Source organism: Phyllostomus discolor, chromosome 1, assembly GCF_004126475.2.
Source record: "Phyllostomus discolor isolate MPI-MPIP mPhyDis1 chromosome 1, mPhyDis1.pri.v3, whole genome shotgun sequence".
NCBI lineage: Eukaryota > Metazoa > Chordata > Mammalia > Chiroptera > Phyllostomidae > Phyllostomus > Phyllostomus discolor.
The window spans coordinates 17,030,111-17,044,397 of NC_040903.2; the positions used below are offsets into that span (position 1 = coordinate 17,030,111).

The 14,287-nt window shown below is 35.8% G+C and overlaps 1 pseudogene; it reads right to left on the reverse strand.

Moving 5' to 3' along the window:
• Positions 1 to 14,015, reverse strand: part of LOC114491589 — a 39,895-nt pseudogene extending 25,880 nt beyond the window's left edge.
• Positions 14,016 to 14,287: the final 272 nt, after the last annotated feature.

Below are 14,287 nucleotides of genomic sequence, written 5' to 3' on the forward strand. Positions count from 1 at the left end.
GGAGTACTTTATCACTCTTGGCTTTTAACTCTGTCCACAACTCTGTACATTTCTTTTATTAAACAATCTTTACTAACTTGTTAATAGCCTACCACAACCTTGGCTATTTTATATTATATATATTTTTTCAAATGAATGTTAAATCAATTTATGATTATCATTTGTAATTCTAAGGTCCACATATCTGTGACACCTAAGTAAATCTTGGGTGTCACTAATTACATGCTAGTTATACTATAGGGAATGCTCTTCTGTATACTACTTAAACTTACTCAGCCTTCCTAAATATAACTAAGATTGGTTTCTAAAGAAGATGTGGACAGGATGTGCCCAACAGCAGTATTTATTCCAGGAAAGTAACTTTCCTAATGCAAAGAATAGATGTAATCTAATCAGAGCTTTTGTTAAGAACAATACTATATTACTTTGCTGTAATAATGTCCAGTGGAACTGAGGTATATTAATGAATTTACAAAAAATGCTCACTTGTGACTACATATCAAATTTTACCCACAGAAAATATTTGGTATATTAAATTTTGAACAAATACCATCACTGGCTTTCAGATTTATTACTTTTATCATGTTTTTCTGTTACCTTGAAAAAATGTCATTTCCCATGCCTCTTGGATATTATTATTATCTTTTAAATTGTAGTATAAAGTTAATAGTTTTCATTTTTCTTTTTTATTTATTTATTTTTAGAGAACGGGGAAAGGAAGGAGAGAGGGAGAGAAACATCAATGTGTGGTTGCCTCTCATGCACCCCCTAATGGGAACCTGGCCCACAACCCAGGCATATGCCCTGACTGGGAATCAAACTGGTGACTGTTTGGTTCATAGGCCCATGCTCAATCCACTGAGCTACACCAGCTAGGGATAATAGTTTTCTAATATACAATGCTATAAATACAGTTTGTTGTAGGTGGACAGTTATATGAGAAAAACTGTGAACTACATATCATGTCCCTCCACCATTAATCAAAAGTAACACTTCAGTGGTTCCAAGTGAGACTAAGTTAATCATAGAAAAATGAGAAAAGATAAAGGAAGAAAATGAGTCTACATCCTTGAAGTGTCACCCTTAGCATTCTTGGATAAGATAAAGGTTACATTTGGAGAATCTTCGAATTTGAGCATTTGAATGTTCAGTTGAAGGATTTCAGCTGTCTTATCAGTTCTGTACATCCCAGGAGCCAGGAGTTTGGAATGATTCTGAATTTAAGAAGAAAAAAAAATGATGAGAGAGTGATGGAGTGGGGAGTTAAATGTTTTTCAGAACATGCCCTTGTGTTGGCTCTTTTCAATAGCTCTCTTACAAAAAGACTGTACTGCCAATTTTTTAGCAGGTTGAAATACTAAGAATATAATCATTGATGAATCACTTCTTAGTGAAGAGCCAATTTAGAACAGAAATGGACAGGTGAACTGCTAACAGCAGGGCAGAGTCTGAGGTGTATAAGGATAGAAGGAGAGAAGAACAGCATGTTTTCATGTTAATTTGGTCCGAAACCTTGACAATAAAGTGATAATGGAAATCTCATAAGGTGTGAATGAAGGTCTCCAACCAAGTTAGTGAAGACGTTACATAATACATCAGTGATAAAACCTCTTTTGACTATAAATATATTGAGTGTTTCATACCCAATAACACTTAACCTACTGGTATTGTGGAGTAGTAGAAAAAAGCATGAGTTTTGAAGTTGGATAAGTTGAAGTTAGCTGAGTCCATTGGCTGAGACACTTAACCTTCCTTGCTTTTGGTGCTCTCATCTATCAAATGAGGACATTCAATCATATTATCTGAACATTCTCATTGATCTTCATAAAATATGTTGCTTTACATGTGTTTAACGAACAAACTCTAAGTAAGGTACAAATGGTATAATGGGAACAGGAGTAAATTTATTTCAAAATAAAACAGGCCTCATTCTGATGTTTAGACCTGCTAGATCTTATCCCTTCTGACCTTGTGATCCTGAACTTGACATGTGTTATGAGACTGCTATTTCTCCTCTTTAAAGAGGATATAATAATTCTTGGTAAAGATGTTTTTATAAAAAGAGTAAATGGGAAAAAGCATAGAAATACACTTTTTAAACACTACATAAATGTAACAAGTGGACATTTATATATCAAATATAACTGGGTCTCAAATAAAGCTGGAGTTGCCTACATTTAGATTTGTTTAAATAAAATACATATCCTTGATTTCAGGCAATTGAACACAGGCATGATTCTGGCTCCCTTTTCCTTGGCTTGGTGTGGTTCTGTATGTTAAGATGTTGGAATAACAAGATGGTGGGTTCTTTGTCTTCCTGGGTCCCTGACTGACTGGCAAAGCAAGCTCCCAACAACCTGGATTACACAAGTAGAGATGTGAGAAATAAAGTGTTGTTTTATGCCACCGAGATTTAGGAGTTAATTTGGCTTTAAAACATAAATACACAGTTATAAGGAATGGAAGCTTGTCTAGAAATGATCTTTGCTGAATATTCAGATGAAAGAGAAATCATTGTTTTGAAGTCACCTAACGAAGTATGGATATGAAGCATGCTTGGACTTCAAGGAGCAAAAGGACTGAGTAGTTAAGTAACAAGAGAATGTAGTGGAAGTGGCTAAGATGACACATTATAATTTAGGTTGGTCCTAGGGGTCATATTTAGTATTAGAGATCACTGGAAATTGAACTAAGTTCCTATCAAAAACCAAGAAAGTTTAAACTGGGAAAAATTTCCATTCAACACCAGTCTATTTTCTTGGGAACAGAAAGTGGCAAGAATAGAGAAAGTATTCTGGTGTAATTCATATAGAGTAGGATTTAAGTCAGTCTTCTACCTGAAGTGAGATAGTAGAATTTATATATTTATATATTTATAATGATATCAAATATTCATATACACATAATTTTGGGGCCTCTTATGTTATTTCTATATTATGGTATTTCTATAATTAAAATATTCCATAGAGGCAGGAATTTTCTCTATCTTGAGTGACTCAATAGAAACTCAATGAACATTTGTTTTATATACTCATACAATGAGTGAATAATTTAATAAAAGCAATATATGGTGTATGAATGAATGCATGAATGAAAGTGTGAAAGAATGAATGAGCAAATGAATGAACAAATGAGTGAATGAATGGCAAAAAGATTGGACACAAGTATTTGGAGCAGGAAGCTGTAGCTTAGTGGCATGTGAATGCTAATCACTTAGATTAGGAACATCGGAAACTAGCATTAGCAAAGTGAAGGCAAGGCCATATCCCCACTGGTAGATACTGGGCTTTTCATGTCTTTCCCACGTTACTCTCAGGAGCTAGTCAGATAGACCAATTGGTTTTACATTCTAGGATTTTGTAAAGTTCTAATCCTGATCCTAATATTCTCTTTCTCAGCTGTCTGAATTTTGTTCACTCTGGTAAGCAGATTCTTGCATATTCCACTTGGTTTTAACTTTTCATCCTATCTCTTCATATGCCTCTGGCTAATTCTTATTAATGTATTAGCTCTCAGGAAACATTATTTTATTCTCCCAAATAAAGTATTTGATTTTTCTATGTATTTAACAATAATCATACTTCCAATTATTAAAGGTCAGCTTCCCTTTAACCTCTAAGAATCTGGAAATTCCTATGGTTAGCTTGCTGGGTACATCATAACCATTCAATAAAGATCATGTAATGAATGGATAAATGAATTAATAAAACAAAAATCCCCTAGTACCTGACTCCTGAAAATTCAGGGACTGCCAACTTAGTTTTATTTAGCAGTGCCATTTTTCTTATTACCCAATTGCATTTCCAGTGCAGAACCTGGAAGTTCTGTAATACACAGAAGTGAAGAAACGTATCTCTACTTCTGCCATAGAAGTGAATATATACATAAATATCTATGGCTTTTATATAATGTCTTTTGAAGCTTTTTAAAGTGTGAGATTCTTATGATCACTAACAGCCTTGGGAAAATTACGTGGACTAAAGATAATTTTTAGGTATTCAGTTTACTTGGCACTTTATGAGCCTAACCAGTAGGAAACCACAAAAAAAAGTTACAGGGGAGAGATGAAAGATGTTACCAAGTCAATCTCACACTCTCAGTCTGGTAAAAATGCTGGAAGCATATCTGTGTGTGAAACCTGCAGGCAGAGGTCAAAGTTCCCTGGACAATGAAATGACAGATTGCAATCATATCCCTGATTTTAGATAACACATACAATGATTCTAAGTACATATGCATATCTTTACAATATGAAATAGTCACCAGAGTACATTGAATGTCTCAACAGTACTCGATATTTAAAAATACAGATAAAGGGAAAAAGGAAGGAAAATTAGGAGTAGAAGTTATCCAAATAAAATTTTGTAAGAACTATCCTTCTGTCTTTCTGTAGAACTTTAACAATGACTTAAAAATTCTACTAAAAGCATTATAGACAACAGGTAAGGGCAGAATAAATGAAGAGTCAGCCTCTGAAAGAGTAGGCGTATCACACACGGACAGACACAATCAATCCTGAATCACTGATCTGTGAGCAGATTTTACTTTTCTTACCTGCACTGTCCCCAACAAAGAATCTTAAGTATAATTGAAGATGTAGTAGATACAAAGTAATGGTTAAGTATACTACCTGAGTTTGAATCTTGCCTTCGATGAGCTAAATTACTACTTTATGTCTCAATTTCCTGATTTGTGAAAAAGGGGAAAACAATAGTAATTACTTCTTAAATGTCTTACAGAGATTAAATAAGTTAGTACCTGCACATCTGATAGAATTTGTGTTTGCCAGTTATCAATATTACTGCAATTGCTAGTACAGAACTGTCATAATCGAGACTGATGCTCAACGATACCTGAGGGGTTGGGTTTCATTCATTGCTAGTGCTCAAACCCACTTAGGATACTGACCATCAAGAGTTTTGTTCTTTTCTTTGTTAGATTCTGCAAGATGTTACAGCGAAGATATTAATATCTAACATTTGTTGTAAAGTAACCATATGTCACACACTTGTGTATTACTTGTTTTAATTATGAAAAATAAATAATAAACACACACCTAATACAGGGTGGAGGTACTCGTATCATCCCCATTTTAAGTTTATGGAAACTGGACCATAGAAAGGTCAATGGCATGCTCAAAGTCAAACGATTAGTAAGATTAGAGGGAGAATTTAAAGTCTTTCATGTTAAATTTATGCTTTAACCTTCACGTATCTTTTTCTGTCTCCTTGTGAAGATCTTTCCTCTCTCAGTGCTTTCTTTTTCTTAAAAAGTGCTAAATTAACTAAAAACTTTTATCAGGGAAAAACATTTCTTGAATGGTAAAAGCTAAAAAAAACCTGATTCCTTATTGTACAGAAATATATAGCCATATGCATTCATTTATTTATAAAATATTAATTTTGTTCCTACTACAAGCCAGGCTGTTTTCTTCACATGATGATGAAACAATGCCAGGCATGTGGGAGCTTTTATTCTTGTACTTTAAGCAAAAATACTAATTGAAACATCTCACCAAGATGAGGACATTTGAGCAAAGAGCTGACAGGTAGGCATTCAAAATCCAGGGGAAGGGAATCCTAGGACGGGGAGCGGTAATTACAAAGCCCCTGAGCACATGCGCATTTCTGACTGTGGGAAGCAGTGCAAGGTGGCCGTGTGGCTGGGGTACAGTGGGAAGAGAGCAGGGTGTGAGGATCGTGCAGTACACAGGCAGGGTATTGCAGGCCGTTTCAGGCACTTTGCATCTCACTTGAAATCAGATGGTCTCTGAATGGTTACTGATCAAGAGTGACACAAACTGATTCAGTTTGCAACTGTGTCATTTCCTACTGGTGAGCTGAGAAGAGACCATAGATGATCAAGGACCAGGGCGACATTTCTGAGAAGACATAATGGTGCATTATTCAGAGTAATCATGTTGAACATTATGAAAAATGAGACAGAATTTTTGTTCAAGGTAAAGCTGGAATATTATCAGACACCCCCTAATTATTGTGGCTACTGCAATTGCAGCAATTAGCTATGTGGGCAGTAAAAGCCTGTAGGAGAGCATGTGTCATATGATGAGTAGTTTCTCAGGGATAGCTGAATATGAAGTTGGTTTCTGAGTGTCTGCATAGCCCTGAATGTCAATGACCTGGTTTTCTTCATTGTGTAGGCATCATTTGTGAGCATAGTATTTGACTAACCAAAAATTAGCATGTAAGACATGAGGCAGAAGCAGGGTTGTAGGTAGGGGTGGCAAGGGGGTTTTATGTGGTAGTAGTAGAAATAATAATGTCTGTGGTTGCTAGCCTTTACATATATACATATATATATATCCATCCACCCACCCATCCAGTTAATAGTGGCTAGGGAATCCATGCATGAGTGTTAGCCTACTGCTAAGACTACTAATTCCACTAGGGTTAGAAAAGGAGGAGAACATTATTCATAACTGGTAATTCTTTATAATCAAGAGCATATCAAGTTTTTGTGGACTGGAGAATGATACAATTCTGAGTATTCTCCTTTAGAACATAAATGAAAATACTATAAATACAAATTGCAAAATGAGTTTCAGAGGCTTGTAAAGGTCTATGCAAGTAAAAGGTCCAGAGAATTAAGTTTTATTAACTCTAATATTTATCCATCATTTTCTACATTATTGCTTCTTTTATCTAGCAGTCTTCAACAAAACACTTTAAACACTAGGCTTATAAGCTATTGGATATAGCTTATTGAAATATATAGATTGTATGCATGCATGCATTTTGACCTTTGGCCTGTCCGCCTGTGCAATTCATTCTTCAAAAGTACATGGAAAACTGAGAACTTTCAAGGAGAGGAATAGAAAGTCCGAGAACTTTATTGAGACATTTGTACTAACAATAGCCAGGAAGAAAAAAAGTATCATTTTTCTAAAGACATAGTCTCTTGAGCTGTGATCTTGTCAGTTCTTAGAAGCTGACTAGGGTCAGTTCCTCTATCGCTTGAATATGAAATCTCAGGAGATAACATGAAAGATGGAAAGAAATGGTGTTTGCTATTTTTTAATGTTATCGCTTTATTCTTTTTTCATGTTTCTTTCAGGATTCATAATAGAGCTAAAGCAACTATCAGTCATGTTAAATTTCTTTTAAAAAAAGTTAACAAAAAGTAAGATTTTATTAGAAATTCCTGGGGATTTCAGGAGGATCCTTTTGTCAGTGTCAGTTATAAAATGACCTGTTATTACTGCCTCTGGCATATTAGAAACATTTCTAGTCACAAAGCTTTATACTGTGCATGCAAAGTAGATTTAGGATAATCATAATCATACCCCCCCATCCTTCTTATTTCTTCTATCCTCTTCCTGATGACAATGGGAAGGAAGTAAAGCTGTACCTCATGTTTGAGAGTAAATGGGCAAGGGTGGGCCTGAATCCAAACATGATGGTGATGTTGAAGCTACATAATGATCTTATTTGGACAGGAACTCACCAACAGGAGTGTTTTCCAACTCTGAACAACAGAGCTGCATGCACAGGTGCACGTGTGGTGCACATGAGCCCCCGCATCAAGCCAGTCAGTGGTTCACAGTCACCACCTCCCTTCGGGAAACCTTACATTCTTAAAGCAAGAACGACTTGTGACAGACTTAGTGTGATGCCCATGTTGCAGTATTTACATATATTACATCCTTATGTTGTACTCTTGAAACGAATATAGTAGTATATTTCAATTACTTCTCAATATATTTTTAAATGGTTTGCCTTGTTCTCCCCTATAGCTACACTTTAGTTAAAAAAAAAGAAATAAGGATAGTATTTTTGTTTTATTGCTTCCTGGTTATAGATATGTAATGAGCTACCTTTTGTGATTGAAAACAAAAGAGAAAAATTATGTCTTCTCCCTAAATTGTATTTATCCTACTAAATGGTCAGTTGAGATGAAAGGGTAAATTATTTGGATAAATGTGTCAACTATACCATGAATAATAGTATCTTAAAATCACAAATCAAGTGTTGACTTACGTAATTGGATAGAATAGAAAACATTGTTCATATTACTCTTGGGAATCTATCTGTATCTATATATCTATATCTATATCCCTACCCATATCTACAGCTTATCTATAATTGCAGTTACTTTGACATAATGGAATACCTCCTGCTGTGAAAATTATAGACCAAATTTTGAAACTGTTCAGAAAAGCAGTCTATCAATCAAGCTTTTATTTGACTGGCCTGTCCACCATGATTATTAATGTCCACACACTCCTCTTATTTCATATATATTTTTTATTAATGTTTGAGTACATTTGTCTCCATTTTCCCACCACCACTTTCCCCCTCCCTACCCACCTCCACCCTCAATCCTAACACCCCTTTGGCTTTGTTCATGAGTCCTTTATATATGTTCATTTACGACCCTTCCCTTCTTTCCCACATGATTTCCCTCCCCCGCACCCTGGGTACTGTCAGTTTGATCTTTATTTCAATGTCTCTGGTTCTATTTTTCTCGCTTGTTTTGTTCATTAGGTTCCACTTATAGGTGAGATCGTATGGTATTTGTCTTTCACCTCCTGGCTTACTTCACTTAGCATGATGCTCTCACACTCCTAAAACACCTTTGTAGTCACATTACTTCCATTGGATCATCCTTCTTTTTATCATTCCCCTGTTCTTAAGTAGCTTTTTTTTTTTCTGGTTTTCTGGTTCCATTCTTCCAATGTTCCACATGACCATCAGAAGGAATGTTCAGAGATGCAGAGCTAAGCTTGCCTTTTATCTTGAAGAACCTTTCTCACTCTCTATAAGCCTCCCACATCTCACTACTTAGTTTTTGATCCAAACTCCATTTCCTCCAGCACTTTGTATAGTTTCTCAAATTTGTATGCTTTTGTGACTTCTGACTTTTCATGCTTGCTATTTCTTCTATTGGAAATTCCCTTCCTGTCCTGGTATCTGGGTTCAGGGCCCTTCATCTATGCCCTTATAAAATGATTTGCCTCTGAACTTTATTCTAGTTCTATTTCACACATAAAGAGAGTTAATTGTATCTTTAGCAGAAATACAATCTCTGTATGGTTAATGCCTATTCCTAACTTCCCAGTACCTAATTGAAAGCTTGGCCTTGAGTAGGTGCTTTATAAATAGTTGTTGAGTATATGAATCGATAAATGAATAATGTCAAGATAAATAATGCTGGAAGAAAGTGAGAGATGTAGAGGTATAATTTGGGAATTTTCTAACCTATGGGCATTTGTTCTTCAAAACCCATGACAAAATTATAAGATTGTTTGCCACTTTTAAATAAATTTAGGTTTTTATTAAATACTGTCTTGGAAGTTATTTTGTGCCTTGTATTGAAAAACGCCCTCATACAAGAAACTTGTCAGACATAACCTTACAAGTATATAGAGAAAATAGCAGTCTGATAGCATGATTTTAGAAATGCTCAAAACTTTGTCTGAAAAACAAAACAAAACATTTCTTCAGGAAAATGCAATTATTCCTGAAATTATGGAGTTGGGTTTATGAGTTATAGTTTTAAGATTTAGAACTTTAGCACACATTATAAAACGTGGTTTTCCTGACCTCATGTGCCCCTTCCATTGATGCCAGTGAAGTAAAATGTGGTTACTGGAGTAAATTGGAGTTGGAATTCAGTTCCTGATCCACTCACGTGTTGTCTTGTGGTTCTGAATTGTAACTTAATTCTTGAAAACAATTACTTCATTTGTCAAAAATAGTAGTAATGCTATGATATGAGAAGCAACATAGCACAGTCAATAAATACATTGCTTCTAAAACAAAATTGCCTACATACAAATTTTGAGTACAGAGCCACTTAGCTTTTCTGAGTCTCAGATTTCCCTTCAGTCTATAAAAGTATGATAATAATACTGTGAATAATAATAGTAAAAGTGTGTATCTTAAGAGTTTGTTCTGAGGATTCACAAAGGTGAGCCAGGAAGAATGGATGTCTAACACTCAATAAGAGTTTGCCAGTATTTCCATTATCTTAATCTTGCTGTGAAGACTGGTATACAATTAATTCCTTTTAGGTCTGTTTAAAATTTTAGCACAGTTCTTCTCATAGAATAAGAGCACAAAAAATTATTGTACTTAATCATTCTTTACACAGATAGCTATTTAATTCCTTTTTACATATATAAAGCATTTCCCCTTAGCTTAATAAAACTTTGAATCCCACTTCCCGCTCTTTCAAAGGAGAGATCAAATACTAGTTAAAGAAGGAAAAAGTTTCTTGGGATTGTTTATAAATTCAGTAATCCAGAGCATTAATCAAAAGCAGATCATTTAGAGCATGTCCCCCCCCCATTATTTCATAAAATAATGAAGCCAAGCCTTTCTTTAAAGAATTTGAAAACAACACTCCTTCTCTCGCTTTCCCCTCAAAGGAAATAAAAAACCCATGAAGCTTAGAATACAAGGAAAATAACAGCCTATGATCTTTTTCCATTCATACAATTGATTGTGAGCATGAGGTGAAGGAATTAACATCATCAAAATGTCTATACTACCCAAAGCAATCTATAGATTCAATGCAATCCCTATTAAAATACCAATGACGTATTTCACAGATATAGAACAAACATTTAAAAAAACATATAGAACCATAAATGACCCCAAATAGCTGTAGCAATTCTGAGAAAGAAGAACAAAGTAGGAGGGATCACAATGCCTGATATGAAACTATATTATAAGGCCACTACAATCAAAACAGCTTGGTATTGGCATAAGAACAGACACAGATTAATGGGACATAATGGAGAGTCCAGAAATAAACCCAAGTGTCTATGGTCAATTAGCATTAGACAAAAAGGGCTGGGGTATAACATGGAATAAAAATAGTGTGTTATACAAATGGTGTAAGGAGATCTGGACAGCTTCATGCAAAAAAAAGAAACCCAACCACCAACACAAAATTTTTTGTGTCTACCATACACAAAAATTGACTCAAGATGAATAAAAGACTTACATATAAGTTACAACACCATAAAAGTCCTAGAGGGGAAGGTGGGTAGGAAAATTTCAGGTATTTCACACAGCAGTATTTTCAGCAACATGCCCCTTAGGGCAAAGGACATAAGAAAGAATAAACATGTGGAGAGGAACTCCTAATGGGGATCATTCTGAAAGCTGTTGGAAGTGCCTCCCATCTTGACAAGGCTCTCACCTTGGCTTTAGACTTTGCCCCCAAACAAGTAGTATCAAACCCATGTATACTCTCACAATTTTGAGTTTTAGTCATTAGATTTCAGAAAACATATGCAAAATATTCTCCAAAAATCAATTATACAACAGAATAATACTGATATTGAAATATTAATAAAGGTCCTGGGAGACTGTTCAGTTATTTTTCCTCCAAATATAGTAAATTTCTCCTCATGTATTATACATTGTTTAAATTTGTGTTACATAAATAATACATAACAAAGTAATTTATTTATAAGAATTGCACTTTTTGTTCCCCGTTTCTACTTCCACAGCACATTGGTATTCAGACTTCTCTGGTATGCTGATCACCTGTGTCAGCTGAGTGTTGGTCAGTGTGTGTGAAATGTGAAAGCATTAGGATGACTGATATCAACTTTGGAAACATACTAAGAGGCATTAACATTTTAATTTAAAAGGAAAAGTAAGTATGTGTGGACAGATTTTTATCATTCCATCCAATATATTTTCTTGTGTAAATTCATGTTGAGAAAAGAGACATCAAAGAGTAAGTTCTAAGCTTTTCACAGCATAAATAATGTCCTTCGCTTAATTTTAAGAAGCAAGCTCTTAGAAATAGGATGCAATGTCTTGAAGACACATCTCTTTCAATAGTAACTCTCATTCACCTCAAGGAATCATTCCAAGAAGGATTCCAGACTTCATCAGATTAGTCAATGTTAAGTATAATGTATTTAAGACTTTTTGGTGTATGAACAGATGTAAAAGAATCTTGGAAACGATCATTCTCGTTAAATTATTCCTATTCTTTCACTCTCTAGGATTTAAAAATAAAAACAATTTGTGTTCTCTTCAAACTGAATGCGATCAGATGAGTTTGTTTATTTCAGCATGTTTTTTTTTTTTTTCTCACATGGGGTGCTATGGAATAAAATCAGAAATAAATTGCCTCTGTATTTGTAATTCTATTTCCAGCTTTTAACAAGATGTTCATGGGGATTAGTATTTCATTAGATTTCAGAAAATAGAGGGAATGTAAGTTAGTATTTTTTATTTCTCTTACAATTAATTTCACAAAAAAAAGCATAAGCAAGTGTGTGGGCACAGAAGTGTTCCTTTTCTTTACGTCCGCTTCTCTGTTAGACCTCACCCTCTGGGAGCCTCTTCATTTTGCCTCTGTTGTAGAGACTTCCCTCGGCCCAGAGACTGACACAGTTGCAGTCGTTACACAAAAGCCTTACGGGATCATAATAGTGAAAATACTATCCATAAATTAGCAACGCTTCCCATGTAATGAGTAATTCTAAGATAAAACTCCATTCTTAACATAAATTTGCATGAAAGGAATTGAGTGTTTGGATAAGTTTTAATTTAAAACCACACACACACAAACCCCCCCTAGAATTAGGCTTGTCCGCCTTGTACAACAGAAGAAACTACAGCAGAGCACAGTCACCCGGCCCACCAAACTTCAAATGGCGACTCATGCAACACTAATGTTTTAAAAAAAACACTCAAAGAATCTCTGAATTATTACATTGTGTTCATTTGTTACCTCAGTTTTCTGATAATTCCTACAGGTCAAGGACCCAATGGTATTTATCTTTAATATCCCCAGTATCAAGTGCTGTGCAAAGCTCATCGTCAATAATACTCTATCAGTGGAAATCTGAGATACATCTTTTTTGTTTCTCAACAGCAGGCTTTGCAATGAGTTTGATTAAATAATTATCAGTGAACAGTTTTGAAGGAGTGTTTGGGTCTTTACTAGAAATCTGTTTTTGTTTTTGTTTTTTTTTCAAATTATTTAGTTTCATTACCAGTTTCTTGCCTATGTGACAACTAGTATGTCCCCCTGAAGGGCTGCATGGTTCCCGTTGGCTAGTCAGCATTGTCAGCCAGCACCCTGCCTCTTCCTTTTGTCTGATAAGAAAATTCTAATTCCCAGCCGAGGCAAGTCTCTAGTAATGGAGCAAGAGAAACTCAAATATCTTGAATCCCAATGAGCCTTTTCAGGCTAACTTTGCCATTTTTCCACATTTCCTGGATAATTCTTTAATCAGGTTATGCTACTGTCAGTGTTTAGCTAGATATTGATAAAGGAAAGAGAGAAAAGGGAACTAGGCATTGAATTTAATAAACTGCGAGCAAAGCCTGTTTGCTTGCTCAGCCAGGAAGCTGTAGCTTCACACCCCAGGGAATTATACCATTTCTTTGTAAAGCGGATTAACATCCCCCACCCCTGCCCCTTCTAATAACAGATTTCCAGGTAGGAGCAGGGCAAGACTGGTACATACAGTGTGTAAGTCAAAATGGTGCAGAAGGTGCTTGACCAAAAAGCCTGTCAGTCTAGTGTGGAGAAAAAGGGATTGGTTGGGAGGTGGCCCCATCTGAAGCTCATGGAAGCTTGGGAAGTTCATTGCTCCTTTTGAAAAAGGCACCTGGTGATCAGACCCAAACTCAAGCTCCTGGTTGTAACCCCAGGGGAATAAAGAAGCGCGCTCTCTCTCTCTCTCTATCTCTCTCTTTCTGTCTCTTTTGCTTCTGACCTGCACTCGCACAGTGCACTCACCTGCTCTCTCCACGTGGCCCTAGAAGCCATGTAGCCCATGGCCTCCAGGAAGGTGCCTGAAATAGACAGCAACAAGGTAAATTAGCCAGATTCTGGACTAGACTATACTTTAATACAAAGCGTAAGCCCTGGGAACTAGCTTTTGTCTTGGCCTCACTGAAAACACAGTTGGACTCTTTCTGTGGTGGGGCAAATGGAGGATGGGGGACACTAGAAACCAAGGGGGCAGCTTCTATCTCCACACAAATAAACCATGCCACTCCACAGTCTTCCATTACGTGGGCCTGTGGAATGCATCCCTTGTGATCATGTGGAAAGACTTACTTTTTGCCCACAACATCTATACCTGTGAAGAGCAGTTTTTCAGAATGTACTTTTTGCTTGAACATGCAATGTGACAAGTATTTTCCAATTTTCTTGAGAAAAGAATAAAACTGAGTAAGAGGGTATGAAGGGCATTCATTATAGGGGAACTGTCAGATCATCTCCATATGACTTTCTCTTCCTTCTGCTTCTCTTCCTTATTACCCTCCTCCCTTTCTCTACT